Source organism: Tachyglossus aculeatus, chromosome 3 (genome assembly GCF_015852505.1).
Source record: "Tachyglossus aculeatus isolate mTacAcu1 chromosome 3, mTacAcu1.pri, whole genome shotgun sequence".
In the NCBI taxonomy this organism is placed as follows: domain Eukaryota; kingdom Metazoa; phylum Chordata; class Mammalia; order Monotremata; family Tachyglossidae; genus Tachyglossus; species Tachyglossus aculeatus.
The window spans coordinates 70602368-70616838 of NC_052068.1; the positions used below are offsets into that span (position 1 = coordinate 70602368).

A 14471-nucleotide genomic window follows, 5' to 3' on the forward strand; every position below is an offset into this window, starting at 1 on the left:
TTGTCTGGAAACCACTCCAGATCGATGTAAATCTATCCTCTCTTTAAAACCTCCAATGAGGAGCATCCCCCAGACTTCTGGATGAAAATAGGTTTGGTAAAGCAGGTGTCACTGCCCAGAACTGCTTATAACCAGCTTAATCCCTCCAGGTGTTGATTAACTTCATTTATTCTTTAAAGACACAAGCTGAGTGGCGGGGACTCTTGTCTAAATTTGCATTTGCATAGCAAATGGTATATGGTATATGCACACAGTAGCCCTCAGAAAATAACATCGATTGGTTCATTGATCCCTTTTCAAACAGTAACATTGACCTAGGATAATAGAACACATATCTGTACAGAAAGCCATACTGAAACTGTAACTAAGCCCTTGGAATATGGCCGGTAGCTAAATGTACCTAACAAGGAGTAAGATTTCTCCTGGAGCAGACTGGTGCCAATGCCCTTAAGCCACACTATTGTATTTGCCTATCAAAATATATTAATTTTGATAACGGCATCTGGAAAGCCTTTTTTCCAACATTAAAGCATTGCTGTGGTAGATTTTTCCAGCACAGAAGCAGGCTCTATGTCAGGCAGGGCAGCAGCCGCAACAGAGCCACAAAAGAGCACAGCCTTGGGAGTCGGAGAATGTGCGCTCTAATCGCGGCTCTGACACTTGGCTACTGTGGGTCCTTGACCTTGGCAAGTCATTTAACTTCTCTGAGCCTCAGCTCCCTCATCTGAAATATGGGGATTAAGACAGGAAACCCTCTGTGGGACAGGGACTGTGTTCAACCTGATTATCTTCTATCTACCCCAGAGCTTCCCCCTCTCAGGGTCACACCTGGAGAGTTTCCAATATTCTACCGGTCTCGGCTATGGGAGGGAGAGGCAGGCATTCCTAGCTTGGGCAGGGGCTAATGAATGGAAAGCAATCTGCTACAAATCAAAACTCACCTGTGCTGGAGAGCAGCGGCATGGGAGAGAGTCGAAGGCAGAGACCAAAGTTTACTGCGCAGAAAAAGGCAATAGTAAACCACTTCCATATTTTTACCAAGAAAACTCTGTGGATATATTACCAGAAGAACAATTGCAGATGGAGGTGCGGCGTTCTGGGAGAGATGTGTTCATGGAGTCCCTATTGGTCGGAAATGACTCGACAGCATAAGACTCTAGCGCTTAGTATAGTACCTGGAACATTGTAAGTGCTTAACAAATACCATGGGAAAAAAAAAAAGAAACAAGTTATTCGATCCCAAGTAGTGACCATCTCTTCAGGTCTGAGATGGGCTGATTGGCATGGTTTCAGCAACCTTCTTTTGATTTTTGGTCACAGCATTTAAGGTTTTTGCACTAAGGCTAAAAATTCTTTACCGATGCACATATTTCTCATTTGGAGACATTGAAAAACTCCACAAAAGGTTGCATCCAGTGACTAATTATTTGTCTGTAAACTGAAATTCTTCAAAATTCCTGAAATTTAAATCAGGTTCACTGAAGCATCATTATTGAAAAGTCATAGGGAAATAGTGAAAACACATATTTCCAATTGTTCATTTTTTTACAAGAGCCTTGCTTATGCAGAGGATTTTATTTCTTAGAACCTTTGATTTTAGGTCATCTGTCATGGGAAAGCATCACTATTGAAAAGTCACAGGGAAATAATGAAAACACATATATTTCTAATTGTTTATTTTTTTACAAGAGCCTTGCTTATGCAGAGGATTTTATTTCTTAGAACCTTTGATTTTAGGTCATCTGTCATAGGGCTGATGTTAAACCATGGCATTAGGCTCAAGACACAAAAATAATATGTTATAAGGCAACAGACCACAATCTTGTCCACAATATTGAATAGCAATTTAGTTTAGTTTAGTTTAAATTACATAATAGATACATAGCAAGGATTCAGACACTAAGTACAGTTCAACCAGTTTGTTCTCAAGCTGAGACAATGTTGCCGTCTCAGGGCTAATCTGCAACTTGGATAGCAACTTTTTCCTCTGACCTGATTCCAGTCATTTTGTCATTAAATGTCAAAAATCAAGTCTGTTGTTATACTCTGCAGCTTTTCTTTTTCAAGATTGAGAATGGGGCCTTCAAGCTGCATGACCCTAAACTAGGACCAAAGTTGGCCAAGCTGTATTTAGAGCAATCCGAGGAAGATGCATGATTAGAAGTCCAGCCAGAATCCAGCTGAAGGCTCTGCAAAGACCCCAATAATTGGGGCCAAACCATTTATACCAAGCAGGATAATGACCCAAGTGGAGATTTAATCAGTATGACATTGAAATGAATAGCAACTGAAAATAGTAAAACTGAGGTTAAAGAATGCTATTTAAAGTCACTGAGGTTTAACGCTGCAAATGCCATGCTTGATTGCCTGACTGCTTGAAACCAATCATCATGATGCTTAGTTGCATAGCCACTTTAAGGTTTCTCTTGTCAGAAGCGGCTGTGAAAGGATTAAACTACAATAATCCCAAACTAGTTCACCCTAGATTCCAGTTTCCATCCCAGGTATAATTTAAGGAGAAAGGAATACTTTACCTTACAGAGGTCTTCTTATGGTGTGACCCACTAGAAGCAGATCAGAATTAATTATGGGTACTTGTTGAGTGCTTACTATGTGTCACACACTGTTCTAAACACCGGGGTAGATTATTCAGGTTATTCAGGTTGAAAACAGTCCCTATCCCATATGGGGCTCACACTCTTAATCCCCATTTTGCAGATGATGTAACTGAGGCCCAGAGTAGTTAAGTGCCTTGCCCAAGGTTACACAGCAGACATATGGTGAAGCTGGAATTAGAACTCTAGTCCTTCAGAGGTACACAGTACAGCAGATAACAGGACTTTCGGCATCTTCCTACTCTGTCCTCAGGGTGGTAGGGCTTTCATGCCATTGGCAAAGTAAGCCTGTTCTCAGAATATACCAATAAATTAACTCTGCACTAGGAGCATTGCCATCTGTACTTCTGCTTCTTTTCCTGCAATTCCTCCTGCCTGAGCTGTTTGGAAAGAGTTTTACAGCACCTCATTTTGATTGTGATCTTTCTGTCTATCACAGTGTCACTGACAAGCCCAGAATTGAGTTATGATCTCTGCATCTCAGCTAGGGCCTTGGGTCCTCAAATGAGACACCATATCACTTTTTCCAATACTTCCTCTTCAGAAGCAGTCTTTCTAGTGGATAGAGCATGGTCCTGGGAGTTAGAGGTCCCAGGTTCTAATCCCATTCTGTCACTTGTCGGCTGGGTGCCCCAGGGCTGTCATTTAACTTCTTTGTGACTCAGTTTCCTTATCTGTGGAATTCAATACCTGTTCTCTCATACTTAGAGGTGAATCCCAAATGGGACAGACTGTGACCAAATTACTATCTTGTATCTACCCCAGCACTTGGAAGCTCCATGGCCTATGGTAATCAGTGTGGCCTAATGGAAAGAAATAGCATGGGCGTAGGAGTCTGAAAACCTGGGCCCTAATTCTGGCTCTGCCAATTGCCTACTGAGTGACCTTGGGCAAGTCACTTCACTTTTCTGTGTTTCAGTTTCCTGATTTGTAAAATAGAGATTCAGTACTTGTTCTCTGTCTTACACAGACTTGAGCCTAATGTGGGACAGGGACTGACCTGATAAACTTGTATTTCATTCATTCAATCATATTTATTGAGCGCTTACTGTGTGCAGAGCACTGTACTAAGAGCTTGGGAAGTACAAGTCGGCAACATATAGAGATGGTCCCTACCCAACAATCAGCTCACTGTCTAGAAGGGGAAGACAGACAACAAAACAAAATATGTAGACAGGTGTCAAAATCATCAGAATAATTAGAATTATAGCTATATGCACATCATTAACAAAATAAATAGAATAGTAAATATGTACAAGTAAAATAAATAGAGTAATAAATCTGTACATATATATACAAGTGATGTGGGGAGGGGAAAGAGGTAGGGTCGGGAGGGTTGGGGAGGAGGAGAGGAAAAAGGGGGCTCAGTCTGGGAAGGCCTCCTGGAGGAGGTGAGCTCTCAGTGGGGCTTTGAAGGGAGGAAGAGAGCTAGTTTGGCGGATGTGTGGAGGGAGGGCATTCCAGACCAAGTGAAGGACATGGGCTGGGGGTCAATCAATCAATCAGTCAATCATATTTGATGGCAGGACAATGGCAGGACAGGCAAGAATGAGGCACAGTGAGGAGGTTAGCGGCAGAGGAGCAGAAGGTGAGGGTTGGGCTGTAGAAGGAGGTTTACCTCAGCGCTTATGACAATACTTGACAGATAGTAAGTGCTTAACAAATGTAACAGTAATGATAATGAGCTCAATGTAGGCAGGAATGTGGCTGTTGTTCTATATTTCTCTCTCAAGCACTTATTACAGTGCTTTGAACACAGTAAGCACTCAATAAATATGACTGAATGAATGAATAATCTTGAGAGGTGATAGGTTTATATATATATATATGAGTATGTGTACATATGTACTTAGAGAAGCAGCATTGCTCAGTGGAAAGAGCACTGGCTTGGGAGTCAGAGGTCATGGGTTTTAATCGTGGCTCTGCCACTTGTCAGCTGTGTGACTTTGGGCAAGTCACTTAACTTCTCTGAGCCTCAGTTCCCTCATCTGTAAAATGGGGATTAAGACTGTGAGCCCCCGTGGGACAACCTGATCACCTTGTATCTCCCCAGCACTTAGAACAGTGCTTCGCAAATAGTAAGTGCTTAACAAATGTCATCATTATTATTATGATTATTAAATTGCCTGTGACATACATATGTGTTCGAGAGTTCATATTTGTGTCTAATTTTGTTGTGTGATATTCTCTCAAGCTCTTAGTACAATGCTATACACATAGTAAGTGCTCAACAAATACCATTCATGGATTGGTATGTATGCATGGGTGTGAGGAGAAGTAGGGAAGGAATAAATTAGAAGACACTTATAGCATCAGGATTGAAATAAGAAGGATTGAGCAGTCAGTGATACTGCCCAATCAATCAGTGAATGGAATTTTTTAAGAATTTACTGTATACAGAGCACTGTACTAAACTTTTGGATAAGTACAATATAGAAGAGTTGGTACAACTGATTCCTTCCCCCAAGTAGCTTATAGTTAAACTACTAAAATTCAAAGGCAGGACACACCTACCTGAAAATCTCACTCTGACCCAGGCTGTCTGGTTGAGGTGCAGTGAACAATACAGTATGGAGCACAGGTGATATCAGCCATGTTTTAATGATACTGCCACATGTATCTGCATTTTAGATTCAGTGTGGAAGCCAGTGTTCTGCCTTCTTGCAGTCTCCTTAGTTTTGGCCAGGATCATAGATTTGGACAGCTCCGGAGGAACAGGTGAAAATGCTAATTTGACACGTTTTTAATCTTCTGTGGGCTGTGGGATGAGAAGTTCTAGAAGAGAGAAATAGAACCTATAGCTTGTCTTAGTGGAAAGAGCATGGGCTTGGGGGTCAGAGGACGTGGGTTCTAATCCCGACTCTGCCACTTGTCTGCTGCGTGACCTTGGGCAAATCACTTAACTTCTCTGTGCCTCAGTTACCTCAGCTGTAAAATGGGGATTAAGACTGTGAGCCCCATGGGGGACAACTTAATTACCTTGTAGCTACCCCAGCACATGGAAGCACCATGGCCTATGGTAATCAGGGTGGCCTAATGGAAAGAAATAGCATGGTCCTAGAAGTCTGAAAACCTGGACTCCATTTCTGGTCCTGCCAAATGCCTGCTGAGTGACCTGCTGAGGGTGGAGTCTTATCAGGACTGATGAAGGAGCCTCAGTGCTGAGGCTTCAGGACAAAAGCTTTCTAGACTGTGAGCCTATTGTTGAGTAGAGGTTGCCTCTCTCTATTGCTGAATTATACTTTCCAAGCACTTAGCACAGTGCTCCATACATAGTAAGCACTCAGTAAATACGATTGAATGAATGAATGAACTTGCACAAAGGAGTTGATTAGAGAACACCTGACGTGCAATACCACTCCCATTCATTCATTCAATTGTATTTATTGAACACTTACTGTGTGCAGATCACTGTACTAAGTGCTTGGGAGAATTCAGTATAATAATAAACAGACATATTATCTGCCCAAAATGAGCTTACAGTTTATAGGACGAGGTTACAGTCAGAAGATGAGCTTACATGGTGAAGTGGATAGAGCAAGGACCTAGGAATCAGAAAGTCATGATTTCTAATCTCAAATCTGCCACTTGTCTGCTGTGTGACCTTGGGCAAATCACTGAATTTCTCTGTGCCTCAGTTACCTCATCTGTATAATGGGGACAGAGACTGAGCCCTATAGGGTATAGGGCTGCCAACCCTATTAGCTTGTAGCCACCCCAGCACTAGCCATCCTAGTGCTTAGCTGCCTGGCACACAATAAGTGCTTAAGAAATACTATTATTATTATTAGTAGTAGTAGTAGTACAGTCTACACTCTCACTCTTATGGCCTTGCCGGTCATTTTCCCACTTGGGAAGGGAGTGCAATGACTGTATAGGCAGGCAAGGGTGCATCACACTGTGAAGTGCAGATGAAGTCTTCACCCTCATTTGCCAGCTGCAGGCAGAAGGAGGACTAGAAGACAGGTCTCCAGCACTTCCACAGCAGTGCTCTTCCCTTGGACCCACAGCCTGGCTCAAAAAGGGAATATTTCAAATAGTCACACATGTTATTTGGGAGGAAACTCTACAACTAATGGCTCACTTTATCAAAAAGTTGAACAAATTTACTGCTATAGTGAGAGTCATGAAGAATGGTCAGTTTCCCAGACCTGACGCCAAACCCCCTGACATCTGCTAGTATTAATAAACCCTTGGAGGGCAGGGATCATGTTTACTAATTCTATTACATTCTACTCTCCCAAGTGCTTAGCACAGTGATCTGCACACAATAAGTACTCAATAAATTCCACTGATGATGATGATTATGATTTCAAGCACTCTACTATGTTCTGGGGTAGATACAAGATGAATCAGGTTGGAGATTGTCCCTCCCTACCCAACATGGATAAGAGGGAGTTGGATTTAATCTCCATTTTACATATGAGGAAACTGAGGCCCATAGAAGTTAAATTCCTGCCCAAAGTCACACATCAGACAAATGGCAGGATTAGAACTCTGGTCCTCTGACCCCCTGGCTTGTGTTCTTCCCAGTTAGGCTATGATGTTTCCCTTACTTTGCCTCTATACCCTTCACTGTAGTGTGACTGTATATAGGTCCATTTATAGCCATTTGGTTTGGTTTCAGCCTGCAGAATTGTGGATCTCTTCACTGGTTACACAGATTTTTTGGGTAATCAGCCTAGAGAAATAGGTTTCAGGAGTGAGTTTCTCACTTTGGTCATGACTGTGCATTGGGAGAATCATGCACTCAGAACCAAGCAATCAGAAACCTTCTGTGAAGGTGGCCAGCGTTTTTGGAACCACCTACCATTCTGCCTAACCATGGTCCCACTGCAGAAACTCCAGCATCAGAGTGTTGACCTGATTGAGCATATTTCGACAATTACTGCCTTGGATTCCTGCCTCTTCATTCTGCCGACAAGATGAGGGTATCGAGCACCCTCTAGACTGTAAGTTTGTTGTGGGCAAGGACTGCGTCTGTTTATTGTTATAGCATATTATCTTAAGTACTTAGTAGAGTGTTTATTAAGCGCTCAGTAAGCATGACTGAATGAATTGTACTTTCCAAGTGCTTAGTACAGCACTCTGTACACAGTAAGCACTCAATAAATACAATCAAATGAATGAGTCAGGGCAACCCCGAGTCCCAAGAAGTAGCCTTCTCTCTCCTGGTCCCAACTTGAGTCCCAGAAAGAACCAGGAACATATGGGACAAAAATACCAAGACCTCTCTGGTTTGACTACAAGTGAGTTTTTGCTGCATGGTAAAGGTAATTAGAGAAGGATCCAATAGCTTTCTTCTCAGTTTTTTCTCACCGTGATTCAATGCGCCCAGCAGAAACACAGCATTTGAGATTAAACCAAAAATCATGAATATTGGCGTGTCTCGAGAGATATTTTCTAATAGCCAGGCCCCCAGTTTGTGACAGCTTTCCTAATAAGTCATTAGACTTCTTCTGTCTCAGGAAGCTAGGTACTATCTGACGCTGAACAGTATGGAGAATGTTTATTTACCAGATGCAAGGGATAAGGGAGTCTGGATCACGTATCAGACTTGACGTGAATGGTGTGTGGTGTGCCCTTTCCCTCTGGTACTTCAGCAGCTCCTAAATCCTGCTGTACTTCCTATTGCTGGCTGACAAGAAACAGGCGTTCTCCTTCCTACAAGTGACTGGTGGCATATGGGCCAAGCCACTAAAAATCTACCACCCAGGCTTTCATCTGCTTGTCTGAAATGGGTCATTCCAAAGTGTGTTTTCACACACGGCACCCTATAAGACTGCAATTTATGTGAAACTTTTATGAGTGGGCAAATATTTTGATGTGAAGAAATATATTCTCACGAACTTAAAGGTTAAATCTAATCAAGATCAAGAGCAATGGTATGATCCCACAGGCAATCACCAGCGAGGGAATGAGCTAAAGAAGATCTTCCTTTGTGGAAAAGAAGAAAGTGCAAAGGGGAAAAGAAAGGATCTGATAACCAGTCCATGTCTTGTGGGTGGTTTATTCCAGGCTTGCAGGGCCACCAGGAGTGTGAGTTTGTGAGCCTTGCTATCTTTGTGTAGTGTGGGCTGGTCATTAGCCCCAAAAGTCATTCAGATTGTCTTGCTTTACTGAAATAAACACGCAGGGTTTGTGTGATGGGACCTAGGTAAATCTGGAAATAAAAATCACTAAATCAAACAAACAGTGGGTATCATTTTCTTAAGTACTATTGAAGATAATGACCCCTGAGACATAAAGAGAAGTAGAGAGGTTGGATGCAGAAATGATCTCAATTGATGCAAGGACTAGTGTGTACGTGAATGAGTGTGTGTGTGTTTTACTCACGAGTCATTTAAAATTCTCTTGCTTTCTAGTTTGCTTATATTTTTTGAATGCATCATTATTTTGATTTTCATCTTAGGACTTCCTCGATGCCCCTAGATTTTGTTTTGTTTTTATTTGACTGACTTTGTAGAAGCTGACTTAAAAGGCCCTGTGGGCTAGATTGATTTTTAACTGTGCAAGATGAAAGAAGTGTCTGACTGACTGTTCAGGTCCTATTTGGTCAGCAGTAAGAACAGGGAGAATAACCATTTCATCTCATCAAAAATTCTGGCTCCCTGTGGTCAGAAGTCAGATTTTTGTTGGCCCTAACTGGTTGTCAATAGAGACCCTTGGGGAGCTGCATTAACTCTTCCTTGTCACTAGGCAACCATTAGCGAGTTCTTGTCTCAGCTCACAAAGCATTATGCTCATGTCTCGTGAGTTAATGAAGCTGTCCTCAGAGACCAACCAAGAGTCATTGACAGGAGGAGAATCTGGCTTTTTGTAGAGTTAATGAGGAAGAGATAGGAATCAAGAAAGAAAGGTTCAGTTGCTAATTAACTTTTTGTAAGTATTCACTACCTGTAATTAATCAATCAATCAATGGTACTGATTGAGCGCTTACTGTGTGCAGAGCTCTGTACTAAGCACTTGGGAGAGTACACTACGATAGAATTGGTAGACACATTCCCTGCCCACAATGAACTTACAGTCTGGAGGGGGAGACAGATATGGAAATGAATTATAGATACATGCATAAGTGCTGTGAGCCTGAGGGTGGGGTAGTTATCAGGAGCATAAAGGGTACAGATATAAGTGTACAGGCAATGCAGGAGGAAGTAGGGGAAATGAGGGTTTATTTGAGGAAGTCCTCTTGGAAGAGATGTGATTTTAATAAAGCTTTGATGTTGTGATTTTAGGAAGTTTCTGAAGATAGAGAGAGGTGGTCAGTCTTATATAGTGGGGGTGGAAATTCCAGGCCAGAGGAAGAATGTGGGCAGGAGGTCAACAGTGAGATGGATGACATTGGGTTGGCATTACAGGAGTGAACTACATGGGCAGGATTGTAGTGAGGTAAGATAGGAGGGCGCAAGAGTGCTTCGCAGCCAGTGGTAAGGAGTTTCTGTTTGATGCAGAGTTGTATGAGCAACTACTGGTGGTTTTTGAAGAATGGAGAGTTGTGGACTGAATTAAAAAAAAAGATCTGGAGAGAAGAGAGACAGGAGGCAGGGAGGTCAGTGAACAGGCTGATGCAGTAGTGAAAGTGGATATGATAAATGCTTGGATCAGGATGGTAGCAGTTTGGATGGAGAGGAAGGGAAGATTTCTAGGGATGTTGTTAAGGTAGAACCTACAGGATTTGGTGGCTGGCTAAATATGTGAGTTGAATGAGAGAGATGAGTTGAGGATAAAGCCAAAGTTACAGTCTTGTGAGACAGAGAGGGTAGTGATGTTGCCTATAGTGATGGAAAAAACAGGTGAAGGACCGGATTGGGGTGGGAAGATGAAGAGTTCTGTTGATGGATTTCCAAAAAATTTTCCATGCACTGCATAATAAAAGCAGAGTCACAGATGTGAGGGGGAAAGCCCTACAGAAGAATGGCAAATCTTTTCTGGCCTCAGGGCAATCAAATATCTGAAGGCAGCACAACGTGAAAGAACTCTTTACTGGAGTTTTGACAATAGGAGAAACAATCTTTTGTCCTGGCATAGACCATCAAATGTGAAATCAATTGATAAAACTTGTGTCTATCAGCAATGTCCAATATAACGAAGATCAGAAGTTAATGGGAAAGTGTCATTATATAGAAGCGTTTGCAGAGTAATCACAGGCACTGAACTAGAATCTTACCTTTGCTAGGAGAATAGATGTTGACTGTACTCATTCCCCAAAGTAATTTTGTTAAAATATAAAAATGAGAGAAAAAAGGTGCAAAATATGATGAGGTTAGTACAAGAGTTCTGCACATGGTAAGTACTCAATAAATACAGTTGATTGATTGACTGATTGATGGATGTTCAGAGCAAATGAAGATGGGTGAGCAGGACACAAAATGGGCTGCACCCTGAGCAGATTAGACCACTGGGAGAAAGGGATATCTGTGTTTGAGACCAAAGGTAACCTGGACAGATCTAATCGCAAAATTTTTTGGTGCCAGATGGATGCAGTCTGCTTGAGATGAAACACAGTCAACTTCTGTTAGTGGAGGAATGAATGAGGATGAGTCAGAAAGAAGTATAAACATAATTTTTATGGTATTTGTTAAGTGCTTACTATGTGTTTGTTTTATGGTATTGACTAAGTGCTTACTACGTGTTTATTTGTTTTATGGCATTTGCTAATTGCTTACTGTGTGTTTGTTTGTTTCAGTTACTTGTTCAGTGCTTACTATGTGCCAGGCACTATACTGGGAGCTGGGGTAGATACAAAATTGAAAGCACATTTTTCAGGGAGTCTGAAGTAGTAATAGCATTTACTGGGCACCCAGTGAATACAGTGCACAGTTCTAAGCATTTGGAAAGTTCAAAACAAGGAAGTGACATATTCCCTGACCATAAGAAGCTTACCCCCTAACAGAGGAGGCAAAGAAGGATTTTCAAACACATTAATCAAAATCAATAATCTAATGTTCAGTTGATTAAACATGTGTTCATGCATATACATATATGCTGAGGAGGAGGAAGAGGAAGAGTAAAAGTAGTAGCAGTAGTAGTGGTAATAGTATTTATTAAGCAATAAAAGCAGTGTAGCCTAGTGGACAGAGCGCAGGCTTCTGGCTCAGAGGACCTGGGTTCTAATTCCTGCTCCATCACTTTCCTACTGTGTGACCTGGGACAAATCATTTGACTTCCCTCTGCCTCTGGTAACTCATCTGTAAAATGGGGATTAAATACCTTCTCCCCCTTAGGTGAGCCCCATGTGGTCCAGGAACTGTGTCCAACCTGATTATCTCATACCTCCCCCAGAGCTTAGTACAGCTCTAGGCACATAAAAAGTACTTAACAAATACCATAATTATTATTATTAATGCATGCAGAGCACTGTTAGCACTGAGAAAGAGTACAAAAGTGGGTAAAGGGCCCTAGCCCTGTCCCTCAAGAGACTCACAATCAATGTAAGCTTGTTGTGGGCAGGGAGTGTGTCTACCAACTCTTATATTGTACTCTCCCAAGTGCTTAGTACAGTGCCCTGCACACAGTAAGCACTCAATATAATTGATTGATTGTGGGAGAGGACTGAAGACAGACCTACTGGGAGCAATGGAACAATAAAACTTAAAACGGCATAAGAGGCAAGGACAAATAAACAATTTATTGTCACGTGCTATCATCATTTCCGATTCATAACGAATCTATGGATATATTTTCTCCAGAACATGTAGTGTTCTGCCATAATAAACAGTACCCTAAACAAAAACAAAAATCATTCAGGATCTGTGACTAGGAGACAAGTAAATTCAAAGTGCTGGAAATGACTCCCCCTTCTAGACTGTGAGCCCACTGTTGGGTAGGGACTGTCTCTATATGTTGCCAACTTGTACTTCCCAAGCGCTTAGTACAGTGCTCTGCACACAGTAAGCGCTCAATAAATACGATTGATGATGATGATGATGACTGACGGCTTTATAAGACTTGGGATACTGGGAACTGATCAGGGAAAACATTTAGGAGGAGGTGGGCTTTAAGGAGGGTGGCTTCAATCTATCAATCGGTCAATAATTACTGAGCCTTTATTCTGTGTAGAGTTTTGGACTTAGTGCTTGGGACAGTTCAATAGAGTTAGACATGATTCCTTGCTCTCAAAAGGCTTACAATCTAGCAGGGAAGACACTAAAAAATAAATTACAGGTAACAGGAAGCAATCGAGTAGAAAGATACGAACATAAATACATGGGTAGGGGATGGTGGCTTACCCAGGTGTACCCTTCTTTTTTTTAATACTATTTGTTAACTGCTTACTGTGAGTCAACACTTTCCTATGTGCTAGGGTAGATCCAAGTTAATTAAGTTGGATACAGTCCCTGTCTTGTATGGGGCTCACAGTCTAAATAGAAAGGAGAACAGGAGAACTGAGTCACATGGCAAGTGCTTGGCAGAGTCAGGATTAGAATCCAGGTCCTCTGACTCCCAAACACATGTTCTTTCCACTAGGCCATGTTGCTTCTCAATGGCCCTGGATGGGGATGTTTCTTAGCTCTGCTTTGCAGGGCCTGGGAATCATGGAGGGACACAACATTGCCAACATTGCCAAGATCCACCCTTTCCTCTCCATCCCAACCGCTACCCTGCTCATTGAAGCTCTCATCCTATCCCGTCTGGACTACTGCATCAGCCTTCTCTCTGATCTCCCATCCTCGTGTCTCTCTCCACTTCAATCCATACTTCATGCTGCTGCCCGGATTATCTTTGTCCAGAAATGCTCTGGGCATATCACTCCCCTCCTCAAAAATCTCCAGTGGCTACCAATTAATCTGCGCATCAGGCAGAAACTCCTCACCCTGGGCTTCAAGGCTGTCCATCACCTTGCCCCCTCCTACCTCACCTCCCTTCTCTCCTTCTACTGCCCAGTCCGCACCCTCCGCTCCTCCACCGCTGATCTCCTCACCGTACCTCGCTCTCGCCTGTCCCGCCATCGACCCCCGGCCCACGTCATCCCCTGGGCCTGGAATGGCCTCCCTCTGCCCATCCGCCAAGCTAGCTCTCTTCCTCCCTTCAAGGCCCTGCTGAGAGCTCACCTCCTCCAGGAGGCCTTCCCAGACTGAGCCCCTTCCTTCCTCTCCCCCTCGTCCCCCTCTCCATTCCCCCATCTTACCTCCCTCCCTTCCCCACAGCACCTGTATATATGTATATATGTTTGTACATATTTTTTTTACTCTATTTATTTATTTATTTATTTTATTTGTACATATCTATTCTATTTATTTTATTTTGTTAGTATGTTTGGTTTTGTTCTCTGTCTCCCCCTTTTAGACTGTGAGCCCACTGTTGGGTAGGGACTGTCTCTATATGTTGCCAATTTGTACTTCCCAAGCGCTTAGTACAGTGCTCTGCACATAGTAAGCGCTCAATAAATACGATTGATGATGATGACACACATTCTTCTTCCAGATACACACTCATTCACTCATTCAATCGTATTTATTGAGCACATATTGAGTGCAGAGCACTGTACTAGCGCTTGGGAAGTACAAATCAGCAACCTATAGAGACGGTCCCTACCCAACAATGGGCTCCCAGTCTCATGGAGTGATCCCTCCGCAGAGCTTGGAGAGGAGAAAACTGGCAGCAGCGAGGCCAGCATTTTACAGATGAAGGAACGGAGGAACAGAGAGGTTCACTGATTTGCTCAAGGTCACCCGGCAGGTAAGTGGCAGAGCTGGGATTAGAACCCAGGTCCTCTGACTCCCAGCCCCTGCTCTTTCCGTGAGGTCATGATGCTTTTCAATCTTTATTTGGCAAGTCCACTGGCCCTTTCAAAATGTTTCCTGTAGAAAAAAATGCCAGCTCTGTAAAAGAGCTAAAAAGAAGATGTGGGATCAC

At 42.6% G+C, this 14471-nt stretch overlaps 1 long non-coding RNA gene across 1 annotated transcript; it reads right to left on the reverse strand.

The window, feature by feature from the left end:
* Positions 1–1154: 1154 nt before the first annotated feature.
* LOC119925743 lies at positions 1155–14233 on the reverse strand. The gene is made up of 3 exons (XR_005449831.1): positions 14151–14233; positions 5130–5390; positions 1155–1192 (listed from the first exon to the last, which is right to left on the reverse strand). It is a non-coding gene; the product is annotated as an uncharacterized LOC119925743 (long non-coding RNA).
* Positions 14234–14471: the final 238 nt, after the last annotated feature.